General features: G+C 39.7%; 2 protein-coding genes across 13 annotated transcripts in view; both read right to left on the bottom strand.

Annotated features, from left to right (window-relative positions):
• The window catches only part of RGS6 (regulator of G protein signaling 6), a 546,094-nt gene that overhangs the window by 416,310 nt on the left and 114,424 nt on the right, over positions 1–15,360 (bottom strand). The window lies entirely within an intron of this gene.
• LOC116632564 (60S ribosomal protein L34-like) overlaps positions 1–15,360 on the bottom strand; it is a 74,667-nt gene that overhangs the window by 28,080 nt on the left and 31,227 nt on the right. The gene's annotated exons all lie outside the window — the stretch shown is intronic.

Raw genomic sequence — 15,360 nt, 5'->3', positions numbered from 1 at the left:
TTGGATTCCCCCTTTATCTTATGTCTGTTCATATCTTCAGACATAGTGTGTGTATATATTTTTTTCCTAGACTATAAAACCCTTAAGTGCAAGATTGTATCATATTATTCTGTTGGGCACACAAATAATGAACAAATATGTGAATTTATGAATTAGTGAAAATGACTCTTTACAATGAGAACAAAGAAATTAAATAATATTTCATAAATGCTCTGACTAGTATGATGTCACAAGTCCTGGTCTACTTTTAAATTCGGTAGGAAAAGTAGCTGATCTTCTTAATGATAATGATACCTAATTGGAGAAGTCAGACTGAGATAAATAATCAGAAATTATACTTGCACACGCCTTTACCCAAAAAAATAAATGAAAGCACATCCAGTCTAGCGGTAAAGGCTTAAAGAAACATGGCAAGTTTTTCCAGAAAATCCTGAACAAAACATGATTTACATTACAAAAGATCCTTTACTAAAATATTTCTTTAAAAAGGTAGTTCATGGGGTGCCTGGGTGGCTCAGTCGTTAAGCGTCTGCCTTCGGCTCAGGTCATGATCCCAGGGTCCTGGGATCGAGCCCCGCATCGGGCTCCCTGCTCGGCGGAAAGCCTGCTTCTCCCTCTCCTACTCCTCCTGCTTGTGTTCCCTCTCTCGCTGTGTCTCTCTCTGTCAAATAAATAAAATCTTTAAAAATAAATAAATAAATAAATAAAATTTAAAAAAAAAAAATAAAAAGGTAGTTCATTTAAAAGTTTGCTTCCAGGGGCACCTGGGTGATGTAGTCAGTTAAGCGTCCAACTCTTGGTTTTGGCTCAGGTCTGATCACGGGGTCCTGAGATCGAGTGCCAGGCTCTGTGTTCAGTGTGGAGTCTGCTTGATATTCTCCCTCTCCCTCTGCCCCTCCCCCCCCACGTGCCCTCTCTCTCTCTCTAATAAGTAAATCTTTAAAAAAATAAAAGTTTGTTTCCACATCAGTTAAGAAGAGAAGCTAAATATAGGGCCTGAAATTAGGGGCATTGCCAGTTGAAAATGAATAAAAAATAGGAATAAAGTTGTTTCTCTGAAATTATCCAGTAATTTAATGGGGAAATAATATGACTTACAGATGCAGTATCTGCTGATGACTGTCTTACTATTCACTTGAGGGAGAGTAAAAATATAAAACCAAGAACACAAAACATCTAAACCACCTTCTATAGGACACAGAAACCACTGAGGTGACACTGGAAAATGAGAATAAAGCATAGGGTATGTAGATCCTCAGAAAAACAGGCTCTACACCGGTACAACTTCAGAAAAATTAGATATTTATGTTAAGCTTGCCTCTAAAATTCTGAATATTTTCACCAATAATGGCATATGTTAAATCATTATGAAGGCACTAATTTTCAGTTTAAGGAAAACTCCCTGGTGCACATTCTTCTCTGTTAGGGAGGAGGGCATTTTCTCTAGGCTACCGACAAGCTGTCCATCTTTTCTCTGCAAATACTTTGATTTAATTTTTGCAGTCTTTTGGAAACAAACATCTTAAATGATTCCAGCAGATACTGCCTAAATTTAGAGGGTGATTAGGACTAACTTTTAAATAAAACTATGGAACAAAAATTAAGCAAAACCAATCTAGCACCAAAGTTAGGTTGGTACTATTCAAAACAAGATTTAAATTTTTAACCCTCCAAAATGCTTTTGAGACAGAAAATATCCAATTACAGTAATAATTTTGTATCAATATCTATAAAATAGCAAGAATAACTGTTTACTTTGTGGCAGCCACCGGTCTATACATTTTGCATTTACGTACTAGTTTTATCCTCACAACAACACTTTGAGATGTAGGTCCTACTATCATCATCCCCATTTTACAGATGAAGAAACTGAGCCACATTATGAAATTTGGCTAAGGTTACACATCTATTGAGTGGCAGGGCCATGATTTGAACCCAGTTAGTCTGAATGTGGGACCGGTATAAATTAACTACTATCAAGTAATCCTCAACCTCATCTGCACAGTAGAAGCACTTGGGGAGGTTTTAAAACTCCTGATGCCCCAGGCTGCATCCAGACCAGAGGCATCAGTTTCTGGGGATGACTTCCAGGCTGCATTATTTTTAAATTTCCCCAGGTAGGGCTGAAGTACAGCCTGATGTGAGCTCTGCAGCAGGATGCCACGTGGCTCTCATGGTTACAAGGCTAACTTTACGTCTAAGGGGAGGCTGCTCATCTCTTTGACATGAAAATTAACATCCATTAACTTCATCTGTAAAACACAGATTAAGTTGCTAATTGAGTGGAGGACTGGTTACTACCTAAACGGACTACAAACCACTGCTTTCTCATGAACAGGAAGCTTTCTGCCTCCTCATTTAAAACACATCAAGCTTCCCAGAACTGGGGGCAGGAAGGACCACAGCAAAGGGAAACTGCCCAAGTCCAGCCTATGCTCTCTTTACCAAGCAGCGTGACTACACATAGAGGAGATCCTCCCCAGCATAACCACCACAAACAACCCATTAAACTGTGTTCCTTGATGAGTACAAGAAAACTTGCTTATCCCTAATCTTGGATGGAAGAAGGGGGGAAAAAATCAACCCTAAGGATTCACTGCAACCAACCAAAACTCATGCAAGTTTGCAGCACAAATCCATACAACAAGCAGAGTCCCAAAAAACCCTGAAACAGAACATTTAATGTTAAGGGTCACAGCTGGTAATCCCTCAGGCACATAGCAGAATTCATCTGTAACCCAGGTCTGGAAAAATTCTCACCAAGTTATGAGAAAAATGAGTGGCTCACACTTTAAAATTAATCAACCCCAATTGGTTAATTAATTCACACACACCACACACATACACACACACACACACACACATACAGAGCTAGGAAACAAGACACAATGAGTCACAGCCAACAGAATCAGACTCACAAAGATTTCAGATACTGGAACTATGAAATTCAGAACAAAATATTCTTTCATATGTTTAAGCAGTAAGAAAGGAAATTTGAAAATATGGTCAGAAAAAATACTATTATTAAAAAACTGAACAGATATTAAGAAGTAAAAATGAAATTCTAGAAATAAAAATATTAAAATTGAAATAAGAAACAAAATAGATACATTTAACTACAGATTAGAATAAGGGCAAAATAAAGACATTTTCAAACAAAAATAGAGAGCTTGTCACCAAGAGATCCTCACTGGAAGAAAATCTACAGAATTTAGGTGGAAAAAAAGTGATCCCAGTTAGAAGATCTAAAATGCCAAAATAAGTTGGCAAAGAATGTGGCAAATATGTGGATAAATGTAAATAAACATCCTCCTTAAAACAATAACAAATTCTTATGTGATTAATAATGTTTTAAACAGACTAAATACACAATAACAACAGCATGCAGCACAAGAGTAATAGGAACGAAATATTCTAAGGTATTGTTTGGGAGGAGGAAAGAGACTGGCTAAATTTAGACTTTTATACATGTATATATACACGGTCAAATTCCTAGGGTTACTGTTATAATATAGAAATGTAATATGTAACAAACTAGCAGAGGAAGGAACAGAGATGAGAAAAAAAAAATATCAATCCAGAAAACACAAGAGAAAACAAGGCAGAATAAAGAGAAAGTACAAAATGAGAGAAATAAATTCCAAAGCATCAAGAATTACGATAAATGTAAATAGATTAACTAGATGATCCAGTTAAAAGTCAGATGTTGTCAGACTGATTAAAAAATAGGAATAAAAGACAGGAAATACTGAGCACAGAAGCCGGTCATGTTAGAGTCATCTGGATGGGTCTAGCAGAGAGAGGGGATGCCATGAGACACAGAAAACTTTATTGTCCAAGGGTTTGAAAAGCTAAAATATTCCCACATGAGCCTTTGTCCTGCCAAACTGAACTCTAAATTAAACACAATACAATACTATATCAGTGCTTCTTGATCTTTAATGTACACATGAGTCACATGAGGGCTTATTAAAATGCAGCTTCTGATTCAGCCATTCTGGGGAGGGGTCTGAGACTCGACATTTCCAGCAAGTTCCCAGGTAATGTGGAAGCTGTTGGCTCTGGACCACACTTTGAGTAGCAAAATATTAGAGTATATGGTAAACACAGGCTTCATTTCTTTACAAATAAACTAATAATACATAAGGTAGATATCCAGAGAAAAGCAAGGATAGGCCCACAATCGAACTGCAAGACCAAATTTCAAAAGTTTGAAAACAAGTTTTGTTTGTTTGGCTGGTTGGTTTTTAAAGTTTGGTTGCCAAGATTCGATAGGAGGCAAAACCTTACCTGAACTGATGGGAGGTTAGTCTTTATTTCACATCATGTGAATATCCACATTTTGCCAGGGAAGTCCCCAGCATGTTTGATCAGCAAGTGCCACATGGGACCCTGCTAAAATCCAAAAAATCTTGAATTCCAAAATACAACTGTCCTGGAGGTTTTGGGTAAGCCACTGTGAGTCCACAGTGCATTTCTTTCATTCTTAAGCTAATTGGAGATTTTACGGTCTTTTTAAAAACATTTGGCTCTAAAGTCTAAGTTAGAACACCAGGAGATAAAAAGATACAATTATTCAGCAATATAGTATTATTCAGTCTCAAAAACTGTTTTTTTCAGGAAGTGAAGTACTTAAGTAAAATCCCAAGTCAATATTCACATGGAGTTTTATTTTTGTTACCTGAAGACAAAATAACACTGACCTAATTCCAGCTCTCAGTGGATAGCCACTGAGTACTTCAGAGGAGAGCTATCTCCTTGGATATGCCACTCTTGAGATAGATACCAAATTAGCTTAAAACCAGAAGAAAAAAAAAAAAACCTATTGATGAGACTGAATAAAAAATATCTATATAAAATGTGATTCCTATGAAAGTGTTCTTATCTTGGGAAAACACAAACTCAATGAAATCCAAACGGCCAAGGGCAGAGCTTGAAGTAGTAACATATGGGTCTATATATAGACCTAAAAACCTTTAGAAAAATCTTTGGCCCCATACAGGATTTTGCCCAACTGTTACCGACCTTTGATTCTCAAAGCATGAAACGTGGAAAGGCAGCAAAGGTAAAATCTCCAGTGACTTGTCCCCGCCCACAGTCAAGCCACACACCTTCGGAGATTAAAAGTACTTCGAAGGCAGCAGTAAAGGGGTCACGTCAGGCACTGCTGAATTTGTTCCCTTTGAGATCCCTATGCATTTTATGGAGGATTTTTAAACTTCACCGGCACAGACAGACAACATACTCCCAATCATTTACAGTAGATGCTGACCTTAGTCCATAAAGTAACCAGGTACCATATCCATCAACAGGCAGGGGCATGATTTAACGATGGGGCCGTTTCCAAAAGCCATGCGAGGCACAAATGCCTTGCCCTCTCTGCTCTTTTTCAAATAGTCATTTGAAAACCCTCAGTGTAGTGGAGAGCTCTGTCAGAGGTTTGAAAATAAACATCCTGATGATCCCAGTGACCTTTGATGGTTTGTTGTCTCAGGGACAAGAAGAATATGGCAATAGAAAGATCGCTTTAAAAGGGAAAAATTGCATTGGGAAGTCAAGGATGGGAAAATTAAACAATGAGTGAACCTCACCCTAACTCTACCAAATTAACCAACACTCATATTAAGACTTAAGACCTTGTGCACCATCAGTTCACCCCAAACATATATTGCTGTAAGCATCAATCTAAAATTACTTCAAAAAATAGTTATTGCCCACGTACCTGGATGGCTCAGGTCATGATCTCAGGGTCCTGGGATTGAGCCCCGCAGGGAAAAAATAAAATCTGTGACTCTAATCCCCCTCCAAAAAAAAAAAAAGTAGAATAAAATAAATAGGAAGTTGGAAGCCAAAATAAAACCAATGCTAGATGCTGAGATAACATTTTCAAAGTGTGCCAGCTGGATATTTAATAAAAGTGGCAATTATCCTATTTCAGTTTCAATTCAGAAGGCTCTCCTTCTAGACAACATATGTTAAGCACTGGTAAAACTTTCCCTTAAAACACAATGTATGTGAGAATGCTTACAGTAGATTTTTGGTAAATATAAAATAATCCTGACTACTGCAATATTATTAGCCAATAATACCCAAGGTACTGTAAAAAGACATGAGAAGATTCACCTGTGATATTAAGTATATTTACATATATTATACACTTTACAGTTGCCATATTGTTGATGGGGACATTATTATATTTCCAAAGTAAGTTTTTTATTCACTGATGCTTCACAAGATACATACACAGGACAAATCTATAGGAGGGAGAGCTCTTTGTGTGCTATTCTTTAACAACCAAATAGATGACATCTATCCAATGATCTCTCATTTGTGACACACCGAAGCTTCTTTTGTTGTGCCAACCAAGACCTTATCTTCCAATTTTATCTCCTTATGTGAGGCTCAGTAGCCCAACTGAACTGACATTTCTGCAATTCTAGCCTGTCAGTTAAACTGCAACAAAGCAGTGAAATCCTGTGGAATCGAACAATCACGAAGTATTCAGTTCTGCTTTCTCGCTCATCTCCTTTTATGGGTGAAGACACAGAAATAGTTGCCTAATTTTAATGACTTGCCCAAGAATATCAGGGTGAACATCCTGGTACAAAACGAGTTGAAGTCATATTTGAAAAGTACCTTTTTTTTCCCAGCCATGCAGCAAAGTAAGTAATTTTTTAACTGTCTCTTTTTGAGATTAACCTTGAGGAAAGCTGCCAACTTGTATTTTCAGAGGTATTTCCAGCTCATTCCCTCCAGTGCCCCAACTTCAACAGTTTGACATCTGTGGCCCCTGAATCCACTGACTGGACCACCTCCTCATGGTCAATCACCTGCCCCGTGGTGCCACCATCCTGGTCATCCAGCCTGATGCATTGAGCTTCACAGTAATCACTCCCTTGCATTTGTCCCCAGTCCATCTCTGTCTCTCTCTGTTCCATATTATTCAGTTGGCAAAGTTATAACCCTGGCTAAATAGAATTATCCTTGGATTCCCTCCCTACGCCAGAGAAACTGACCCAATCTAGAGAATATAAACAACTGTCCTGGCTGGCTTCGCTTTAAAGATAGAACTCTGATCTCAAAGGCTTTCAGCTCTGCTCAACAATCTTACCACACACTTCCCTGGCCAACTTATACTCCAACTGCTAGAAAACTATTTTATACCTCCTCATACTCATCTGGTGATCTCGATTCTTATTTTTTCTTAGCAAATAGGAGCAGGCAAAAGACAACAGAGCCACTTCCAATAATATGTATAGTCACCTGCACGTGTCTGTAAAAATCTAGAACATGTGCTGCTTTAGCTCCGGGTAAAGTGGCCAAGCCACCCTTGATATACTAGCTCTCATCCCCTCTTACCGACTTACAGAGACCCTCTGTCAGTTCCTTTCTCTCTCATAAGTCCCACCAGTTTTCAAACATATTATAATCATTCCCACTTAAAAAAATAAGGTAGGGCGCCTGGGTGGCTCAGCTGGTTGAGCGACTGCCTTCGGCTCGGGTCATGATCCTGGAGGCCCAGGATCGAGACTCGCGTCGGGCTCCCTGCTCGGCAGGGAGTCTGCTTCTCCCTCTGACCCTCCCCCCGTCATGTGCTCTCTCTCTCTCTCTCTCTCATTCTCTCTCTCAAATAAATGGGTAAAATCTTTGAAAAAAAAAATAAGGTAAATATTTCTGGCCTCACATCCTATATAGCGCTTCTCCCTCACACCCCCCCCATAGCAAAAATCTCTCAAGAACTACGTATCTGTCTCCATTCCCTCATTATTCAATCTCACCTGAACCAACACCAATCCAGCACTGTCTCCACCCGACTAGTGACACTCATATCGGCAACAGCAACAAGATCTCACGCTGCTACATCCACCACTCACATCCATGGGTAAGGTCTTCAATCTCTCAGCAGCATTCCCATGGTTCTTTATTCCTCCTTCATTCTTGGCACTCCCTTCTTGAAGCTTTGAGACACTTCACTTAACCTGAGTGTCCTTCTACCCTCAATGGCTGTTCCTTCTCGGTCCCCTTTACTGGTTCCTCTTCGGCTCCTCAACCTCTAAATGTTGGGAGCTCCCCAAGATTCAATCCCCGGGCAACCTCTCTTGGCCCACTATACTAACTCCCTTAGGGATCTTATCCAATTTTATAGATCTAAACCCACCTGCCAATTGAACACCCAATCTTACTCCTCCAGGCATAACCTTTCCCCTGAACTCCAGGCGCACACATGCAATGGCCCACCTGCTCTTGAACAGGTAACAGCCTCTCAAATGTTCTTCTCATCTAAGAAAATGGTATCATCATTCAGCCAGATGGCCAAAGTCCACATCCAGTTAGCAAATTCTAACAGCAATACTTTCAAAATATATTCTGAATCCAACCACTTCTCAAAACCATCACTTACCAACTGCGTACAAACCCCATCATCTCCCACCTGGACTCATGTATAAACCTCCTAACCCATCTTTCTGCCTATTCTCATGCCCTCTACAGATGATTATGGGATCATTATCCATTTAAAACAAAGCAGATCATGGCTCTCCCACATTCAAAACCCCGATGGCTTCCCATCAGATGTGGTAAAGATCCAGATCCTGTTATCTGGCTGCTGACCACCTCTTTGGCTTTTTCTCCTCCTAGTTTTCTCTTGTGCTCACTCCTCTCTAGCACACTGGCCTCCTAATTGTTCTCTAAACTCCCTATGATGTTCCTGCCTCGGGGCCTTCACAATTGCTATTCCTGTTGCCTGAAGTATTCTTCTCCAGGGTATTCACATGGGTTTGTTTTCCCTCACTTCCTCACGCCCTTCTCAGAAAGACCATTCTCAACCACCCTATCTAAATGCACCTTGCCATTCTCTAACCCGTCTCCCTGCTTTGTCCTCATAGCACTCATTCACTAATGTCATGTTGCATCTTTCTTTACTTGCTTATTACCCAACTCCCTCATGAAGTTAGAGACTCTATCTTGTTCTTCATTGTACCCACAGCATCTAGAGCTGAACCTGGTTCATACCAGATGCCCAATAAATGTTTGCTGAGTGAATTACCAATTTAAGCAATGAATAAATTACCAATTTAACCAATATTAGCTATGAGTATGTGTAGTCAGGCAGGCTGTCCCCATATACCAAAAAGATAAAGTAAAATTTTGATTAATAGATGCCATCAAAGCAAATCTGTATTGTTTTAAGGAATTTCGTTCCATTTCCTAAGCAGATAATAAGGTAGAAGGAACAACGGAGAGTTAACTCATAATTGCTCTTCTTACCCCCAGTTTCAGATTAAAGATATCATGGGTCCACTGGGTAATTAACAGCAAATTTTAATCCCCTGCATAGGTGTTTTGATCAATTGTGATCTGAAAGTCTCATGAAAAAAAAGTTATTTTCCCAGCTGAAATTAGGGTCTCAGAAATATGCTCAAAGTCTCAATCTCATACTCTCACCAGCTTCTCTACTGTTCAGTCATAAACATAGCTACATAAGGGATACAGTCAAGTGCCCAGTTCTTCCTTCGTTATGCAAATGCGTGTTCTCTGCCCAACTAGATCTCAAGCTCCCTGAGTATAAGGAACTCCCTGTAATAACCAGAATAGGTTAGGTTACATTGGGTAATCCAAATCATATTTCATTATCCTCCCCAAAAATGGCAATAAAAGAATATTGCTTAAGGTACATATCTAATACAGGTTGGCCATAATTCAGTTTATCATAGTCGATTAACGACCCAGAAAGATAGAGTCTCTATCTCAATGCTTGCTTTCATAATCACAAGGACAATGGGATAGAATGTGGTGGATCATGTACCAGTTCTTAAAGCCTCCAACACTTTACTCATATTTCAGTGGCCAAAGCACATCACATGACTCCTCCCTACCTTCAAAGGAAGAGGGGAGGTGAGATCCCACAATTCTGCCAGAATATTTGCTGCCTTCATGACTGCCACGTTGCCCTTACAAAGCCTTGAATAACAACGTATATAATAGCAGGTAAAGACATTCCTGCTGACCTCATACATTCTCCCCAGTCACACGTGTGAGCACACAAATGGCCCTCAGTGGATAGCCCCAACCCCTTGTGGCAAAACCCCTGGAAAGAAGAAAGGAAGGAAGGAAAGAATAATTGTTTCCAAAGTAAAAAGCAAAATTAAACAATACTGAACACTGGATAATTAAGTTAAATTGCTTAACTTTAAACAAAAGCAAAATTAAATACTTCCTAGGCATTTCACAATAGCAACCAAAAGCTTCCATCACCAATGCATAAACTTTATTCGAGAATAAGACACCAGTAAACAAAACTCTGCTGATGCTTCCCTGGTGATGTTTCTAATTTTGTAGGTACTTGATGTAAGATCTTTCTTGGCTATAATCCAGGTCTGCACCCTATCTATCTGGATAAAAATGAGCTCTGACCTCAAATGATTTCAAATTCAGCTAAAGATGATCCAGAAGCCAAAGAAACAAGATAAGATTAACGAATAGCTAAAAAGTGTTGGTGTCTATGCTGAGATTTGTATATGACAGACTATATACGCTTTGTAAGACAATGACAGATATGACAGATGGATGAAAGTGGAGACACAGCTGCAATATTCCAGTCTGCTATAGTTCACATTACATAAAAGCATATACCATAGTAAAAAGGTTGGGTGGGGAGAGGCAGAAATGCTAAATATAAAGATGATAAGCAATTAAAGAAATAAAGAGCAAATGAACAAATGCTTGCAAGGAAATTATTTATATACCAAATAACTATTATAAAGCTTTCACGTTCTACACAGCTCTAATGATATAAATACCTGCCCAACTTTTTGATTCATTGAAGAGGACATTTTAAATCATCAAAAACCTAGTGAAAAGGGGTTTGCTGACTGATGCCCCTTTGTGTGTCTGGCCCAGTACTGTCTCACAACATAGGACGCTGGTGGACAGAGAAGAGAAAATTTTCAATGCATCTGAACACTGTGCCTCTTCCATCACAGAGACCTGCTCAAAGTGTGTAATTTAGGCAAACAAGGAAGTAGGCAGCTGAACAACACACACTCCAGCAGAGGTATCTTAGTCTGCTCTGGCTGTCATTACCAAATCCCACAGACTGGGCAGCTTAACAACAGAAATTTATTTTCTCACAGTTCTAGAGGTTGGAAAGGTCAAGGTCTGACAGGGTTCAGTTTCTGGTGAGAGCCCTCTTCCTGGCTTGCAGATGGCTACCTTCTTGCTGAGTCCTCACTTGGCTTTTCCTCTGGACTCAAACAGAAATCGATCCCTCTCTCTCTCCCTCTCTCTCACCTCTTATTGGAGCCACTAATTCCACCAGTAGGGTGCTACCCTCGTGACCCGATCTAAACCTAATCACCTCCCAAAGACCCTATTTCCAAATATCATCACATTGAGGATTAGAGTTTCAACATATCAACTGGGGTGGGGGTGGGGGCACATATTCAGGCCATAACAAGAGGTAACACAGGCCGTGACTGGATGATAATGAAACACGGGCTCTTTTTGGAAGCATGGGTTCAAAACACAGTTCCAGCTACCAAACGATATGGCACCTTGTCTTAAGTGCCAAGGTACTTCAAGGTAAATGAGAATGCACAAGTAAGAAAAAAAAGACCTTATTCAGTTTTTGAGTGAACATATGACATGTTCTATCAGACTCTCCCAAAAACATCCCTGCTCTTCTTCCAGGGTAAGCCCTTCTAATTGCATTAGAAGAATTTTAAATGATGGAACAGATGCATACATATAAAGCTTCCAAACAAAGGCATTATAAAAGCTGAAAAATTGCCATCCTGCTCTGGTTCTCAAGGTCCCTGAGAAAAGAATATGGAAAATAAATGCAGTTGTGAACTGCTAACATAATTAACTACTTACTTGATGCAAGGCACTGGGTTAATTGCTTTTTTTAAATGCAGCCTAATGTAATAGGGACAATAATGCATTTTACAGATAAAGAAACTAAGGCCCAGAAATGTTAGATAACTGGTAAAACATCACCCAGTCAAAAATATGAAAATCAAGTCTCAAATAATGTGCTTTTATCCATGAAACCATCTTTGGACTGGGAAATAATTTGTTGGACCACTAACTAGCTATGGGACCACAAGCAAGTGACTTTACCTCTTCGGAATTCAGTTTCTTCACCTGTCAAGTCAAAGGATGAGACTGTGTGATGACTAATTAGGTTTTCCTTTCTCAAATGTTATGTTTACTTTTCAATAACACTTGACTAAAAACAAAAACAAAACACTTTTTACAAAAACCTACCTCACAGAGGCTGTTAAAACAAATGAGTTGCTGGATTAAAAAACAAAACAAAACAGAAAAAATGCTTTTGATGAATAACCATGTGATTTTAGAGTTTCCTCATCATTGTTTCATGACCAAATAAGCACTCCCCAATTCTAACCAGCTCTCTTAAAATATTTAACACCAAGACCACCAGAAAGAGAATGAGGATGAGCATATACTCCCATGGAAAGAAAACTGCCCCAAAATGTATGCTTGGCTGGCAGCTGTGTCAATGCACCAACTTCAGAATAAATTTTCTGATGACGGCTATTCTAACATGAGTGTTTGAGACCCTTGTTGAAGCCTCAGCATATCTCAGAAAACTGGATTGATTACAGCCACACCTTCTGCAAGTCAATGTCTGTGCTCTGGAAATACTCACATGGAAGATCACAAGCAAAAATAAAAGTCATGAACTGACAATATGATGACCAGCATCATATCCCAGGATGAACAAACACTTTCATCATGGCAGATTTAATGGCAGTCACTCATTGATGACATTCTTGCCTCATGGCACCCAGAGATCTGATCCTGAAGGAGAATTCAATGAAGAGGTCAGCATACCCTTCAAGAGACTTGGTGAGAGCGTGTGGAGCTGGGTCAGCCTTCACTGCCAATCCAGATGGAAATTCTATAAGGAATAAAATTCAAACTCTGAACATACTGAGAACCTGGGGAGATTATGGGTGACAGGGCTGATTCTTGGACAGTTGACCTTGTACCATCTATGAGCATTAAGGAGAAGCACCAGATGACCCTCAAAAGGTCCTTGGAAGGAAGCATTTTGGAAGTCATTCAAAAAGTCACTGCAATGCAAGTTTGCTAGTTTGATAATGAGTTAAAATGAGAACACATAAGGGAGGAGGAGATGATAGTGAAGCAAAACTTCCTAAAGTAGCTCAGCAGTAACTATTGTGACAGGCAATGGCTTCGACAGACCAACTCTCTTGGCATGTTGCCAAGAGACCCAGGGCTCTTCTAGAGCAAATGTGTTGGGAAATACCCATGTGAGAAACTGGCAAGAACATAACCACAGACCCTACAGACACACCCTTCTTGAAGCAGCTGTAGACACAAACTGCAATACATGCTTGACCTGTCGCACAGTGTAGACAGAAATGGGCCTACGGCAGCAAACATTCTTAAGAGGGTTGTCTTCCTCTATGAAGATCTATCACAAACCAACACACATTTTGGCATTGCATTTACTGCAGGTAACATGAGAAGGATATGTAACTCTTGAGAGTGACTATGAGGTTTTCCTGCCAAAATATGGACACCAGCATCCTCATGATGTTTTCTTGACAAGCTACCATCTGCTCACAAATGGAATAGAAACTTAAAACCATACTGTGTTTCATGCAGACATACACAGCTGTATTACAGATGGTTGCAGATGTAGTACAATATGAACCTAATTTAAAATACACAGGCCGGAGGCCCAGATTTCATGGTAAAAGTCCTAATTTGGGGTTGGGGTGGGGAGAACATGCACTGAATATAAGTCTTAAAACATGTCAGAAATACTTCCATCCATTTGTACATGAGTTTAGAAATAATTCTTAAAGTTGTATAGAAGTCATCGTCAACTAAAGCCATTGTTTTAGGGCCAATTAAGAACAAAAATACAGCATATTTATTTGTAAGGTCAGTTTTTAGTAAAAAAAAAAAATTCTCTATGTGAAGTTTTCTCAGAAAAATTAATCACCTCAAAATCAAAATCAAGAGTTCTGAGCCAATGGCAGGCAAGTAAACATTTTTAGTCTTATCTTTGGTTATCTATGGGGATTGCTGTACTAGAGACAGTTATTTATATATCAATAAAGCTCAACACTTTTACTGTACAAAGAGCCAAATACATAAAGTCATTTACACCCCTCCAAAATTAGACACAGAAACACCAAATTAGATATGGATTGCTTTGACTGCCCAGCAACCGCCTTGCCCTTTATCTGGAATACATTCCCTCCTTCTCCAGGAAAACTTCTCTCTTCTCCATTCCCACCATGAGATTGAAAATCATTTCTACCACCTTCTATGTACAGATAACTGATCTTGATCTGGTGTGTAACCAAAACCAAGCCAGAGCCTTCCCAGGGTGTACATTCTGGAGCACTCCCTTTCCAGGGAAGCTGTGAAGGACAAAGCAGTACTCTTACCAAAAACCACAACAGCCACTAAGTGGGAGAAGCCAGGCACAGAAAGACACCATCGCAGGGAGGGTTAGGGGCTGGGGATCCTGAGTGCCGAGAGGTCCCTGGGCCCCAATTATGCCCCTGCCCTGCTCTTTGCTACATAAACCACTAAATTCCCTTCTGCTTGCTCGGCTTAGTATTCTCTCCCTTGCAACTCAAATTGTCCCAAGTTATCAAAACCCAGGAGTCAACAGAAAGTATACATTCAAGTCTAAAGGAAAACATTTGCTCTTGGTTATAAAGCTCTGGAATGAGTCACACAGGGCAGCCCAGGACGATGTCCAGAATGCAGCCCGCCTGATGGTCCACAGGAATGAGGTGGCTTTGGGTGGGACATTAAAGGTTTTTGTGTTGTTTTTGTTGTTTTGGTGGAGAGAGTCGTCCCCAGATGAGGAAAGAACATAAATAGAGAGAAGACAGCATGTGTTCCAAACTCTGGCAGACTTCCCCCACATTCTGAGGGCTTTGCTGAAAGTTCACCATGAAAAAGGCTAAGAAGACAGAGCAAAGGCTTGACCACTAGGTAGCTGTGTGACCTTAAGTCCTGAGTTTTCTTAACTTCTCTGAGCTTCACATTCCCGCATCTGTTAAATGAGAATACCCATCTATGCTGCAGGACTATGAGGAGGCAGTTTTTCTCCAAGTAAGCCCCTGGAATCACCTGCTTCATAATCACCTGACATGCTTTGTTAGAATATCAATTCCTAGGCTTTTGAATCAAAATCTGCTCTGTAAAAAAACAAATAAAACACTTCCCAGGTGACTATTATGTACACTAAACTTTGAGATCCATAGTTGTAAGCATAAAATAAGTGCCAAGCACAGTGTGAACCCATAATAACGTTCACTGGATGCCTCCTATTTATTTCTA

This window comes from Phoca vitulina, unplaced genomic scaffold, assembly GCF_004348235.1.
Source record: "Phoca vitulina isolate PV1807 unplaced genomic scaffold, GSC_HSeal_1.0 scaffold7, whole genome shotgun sequence".
Lineage (NCBI taxonomy): Eukaryota > Metazoa > Chordata > Mammalia > Carnivora > Phocidae > Phoca > Phoca vitulina.
Note: the sequence above shows the minus strand (reverse complement) of the source record. Positions and strands in the feature narration are given on the sequence as shown.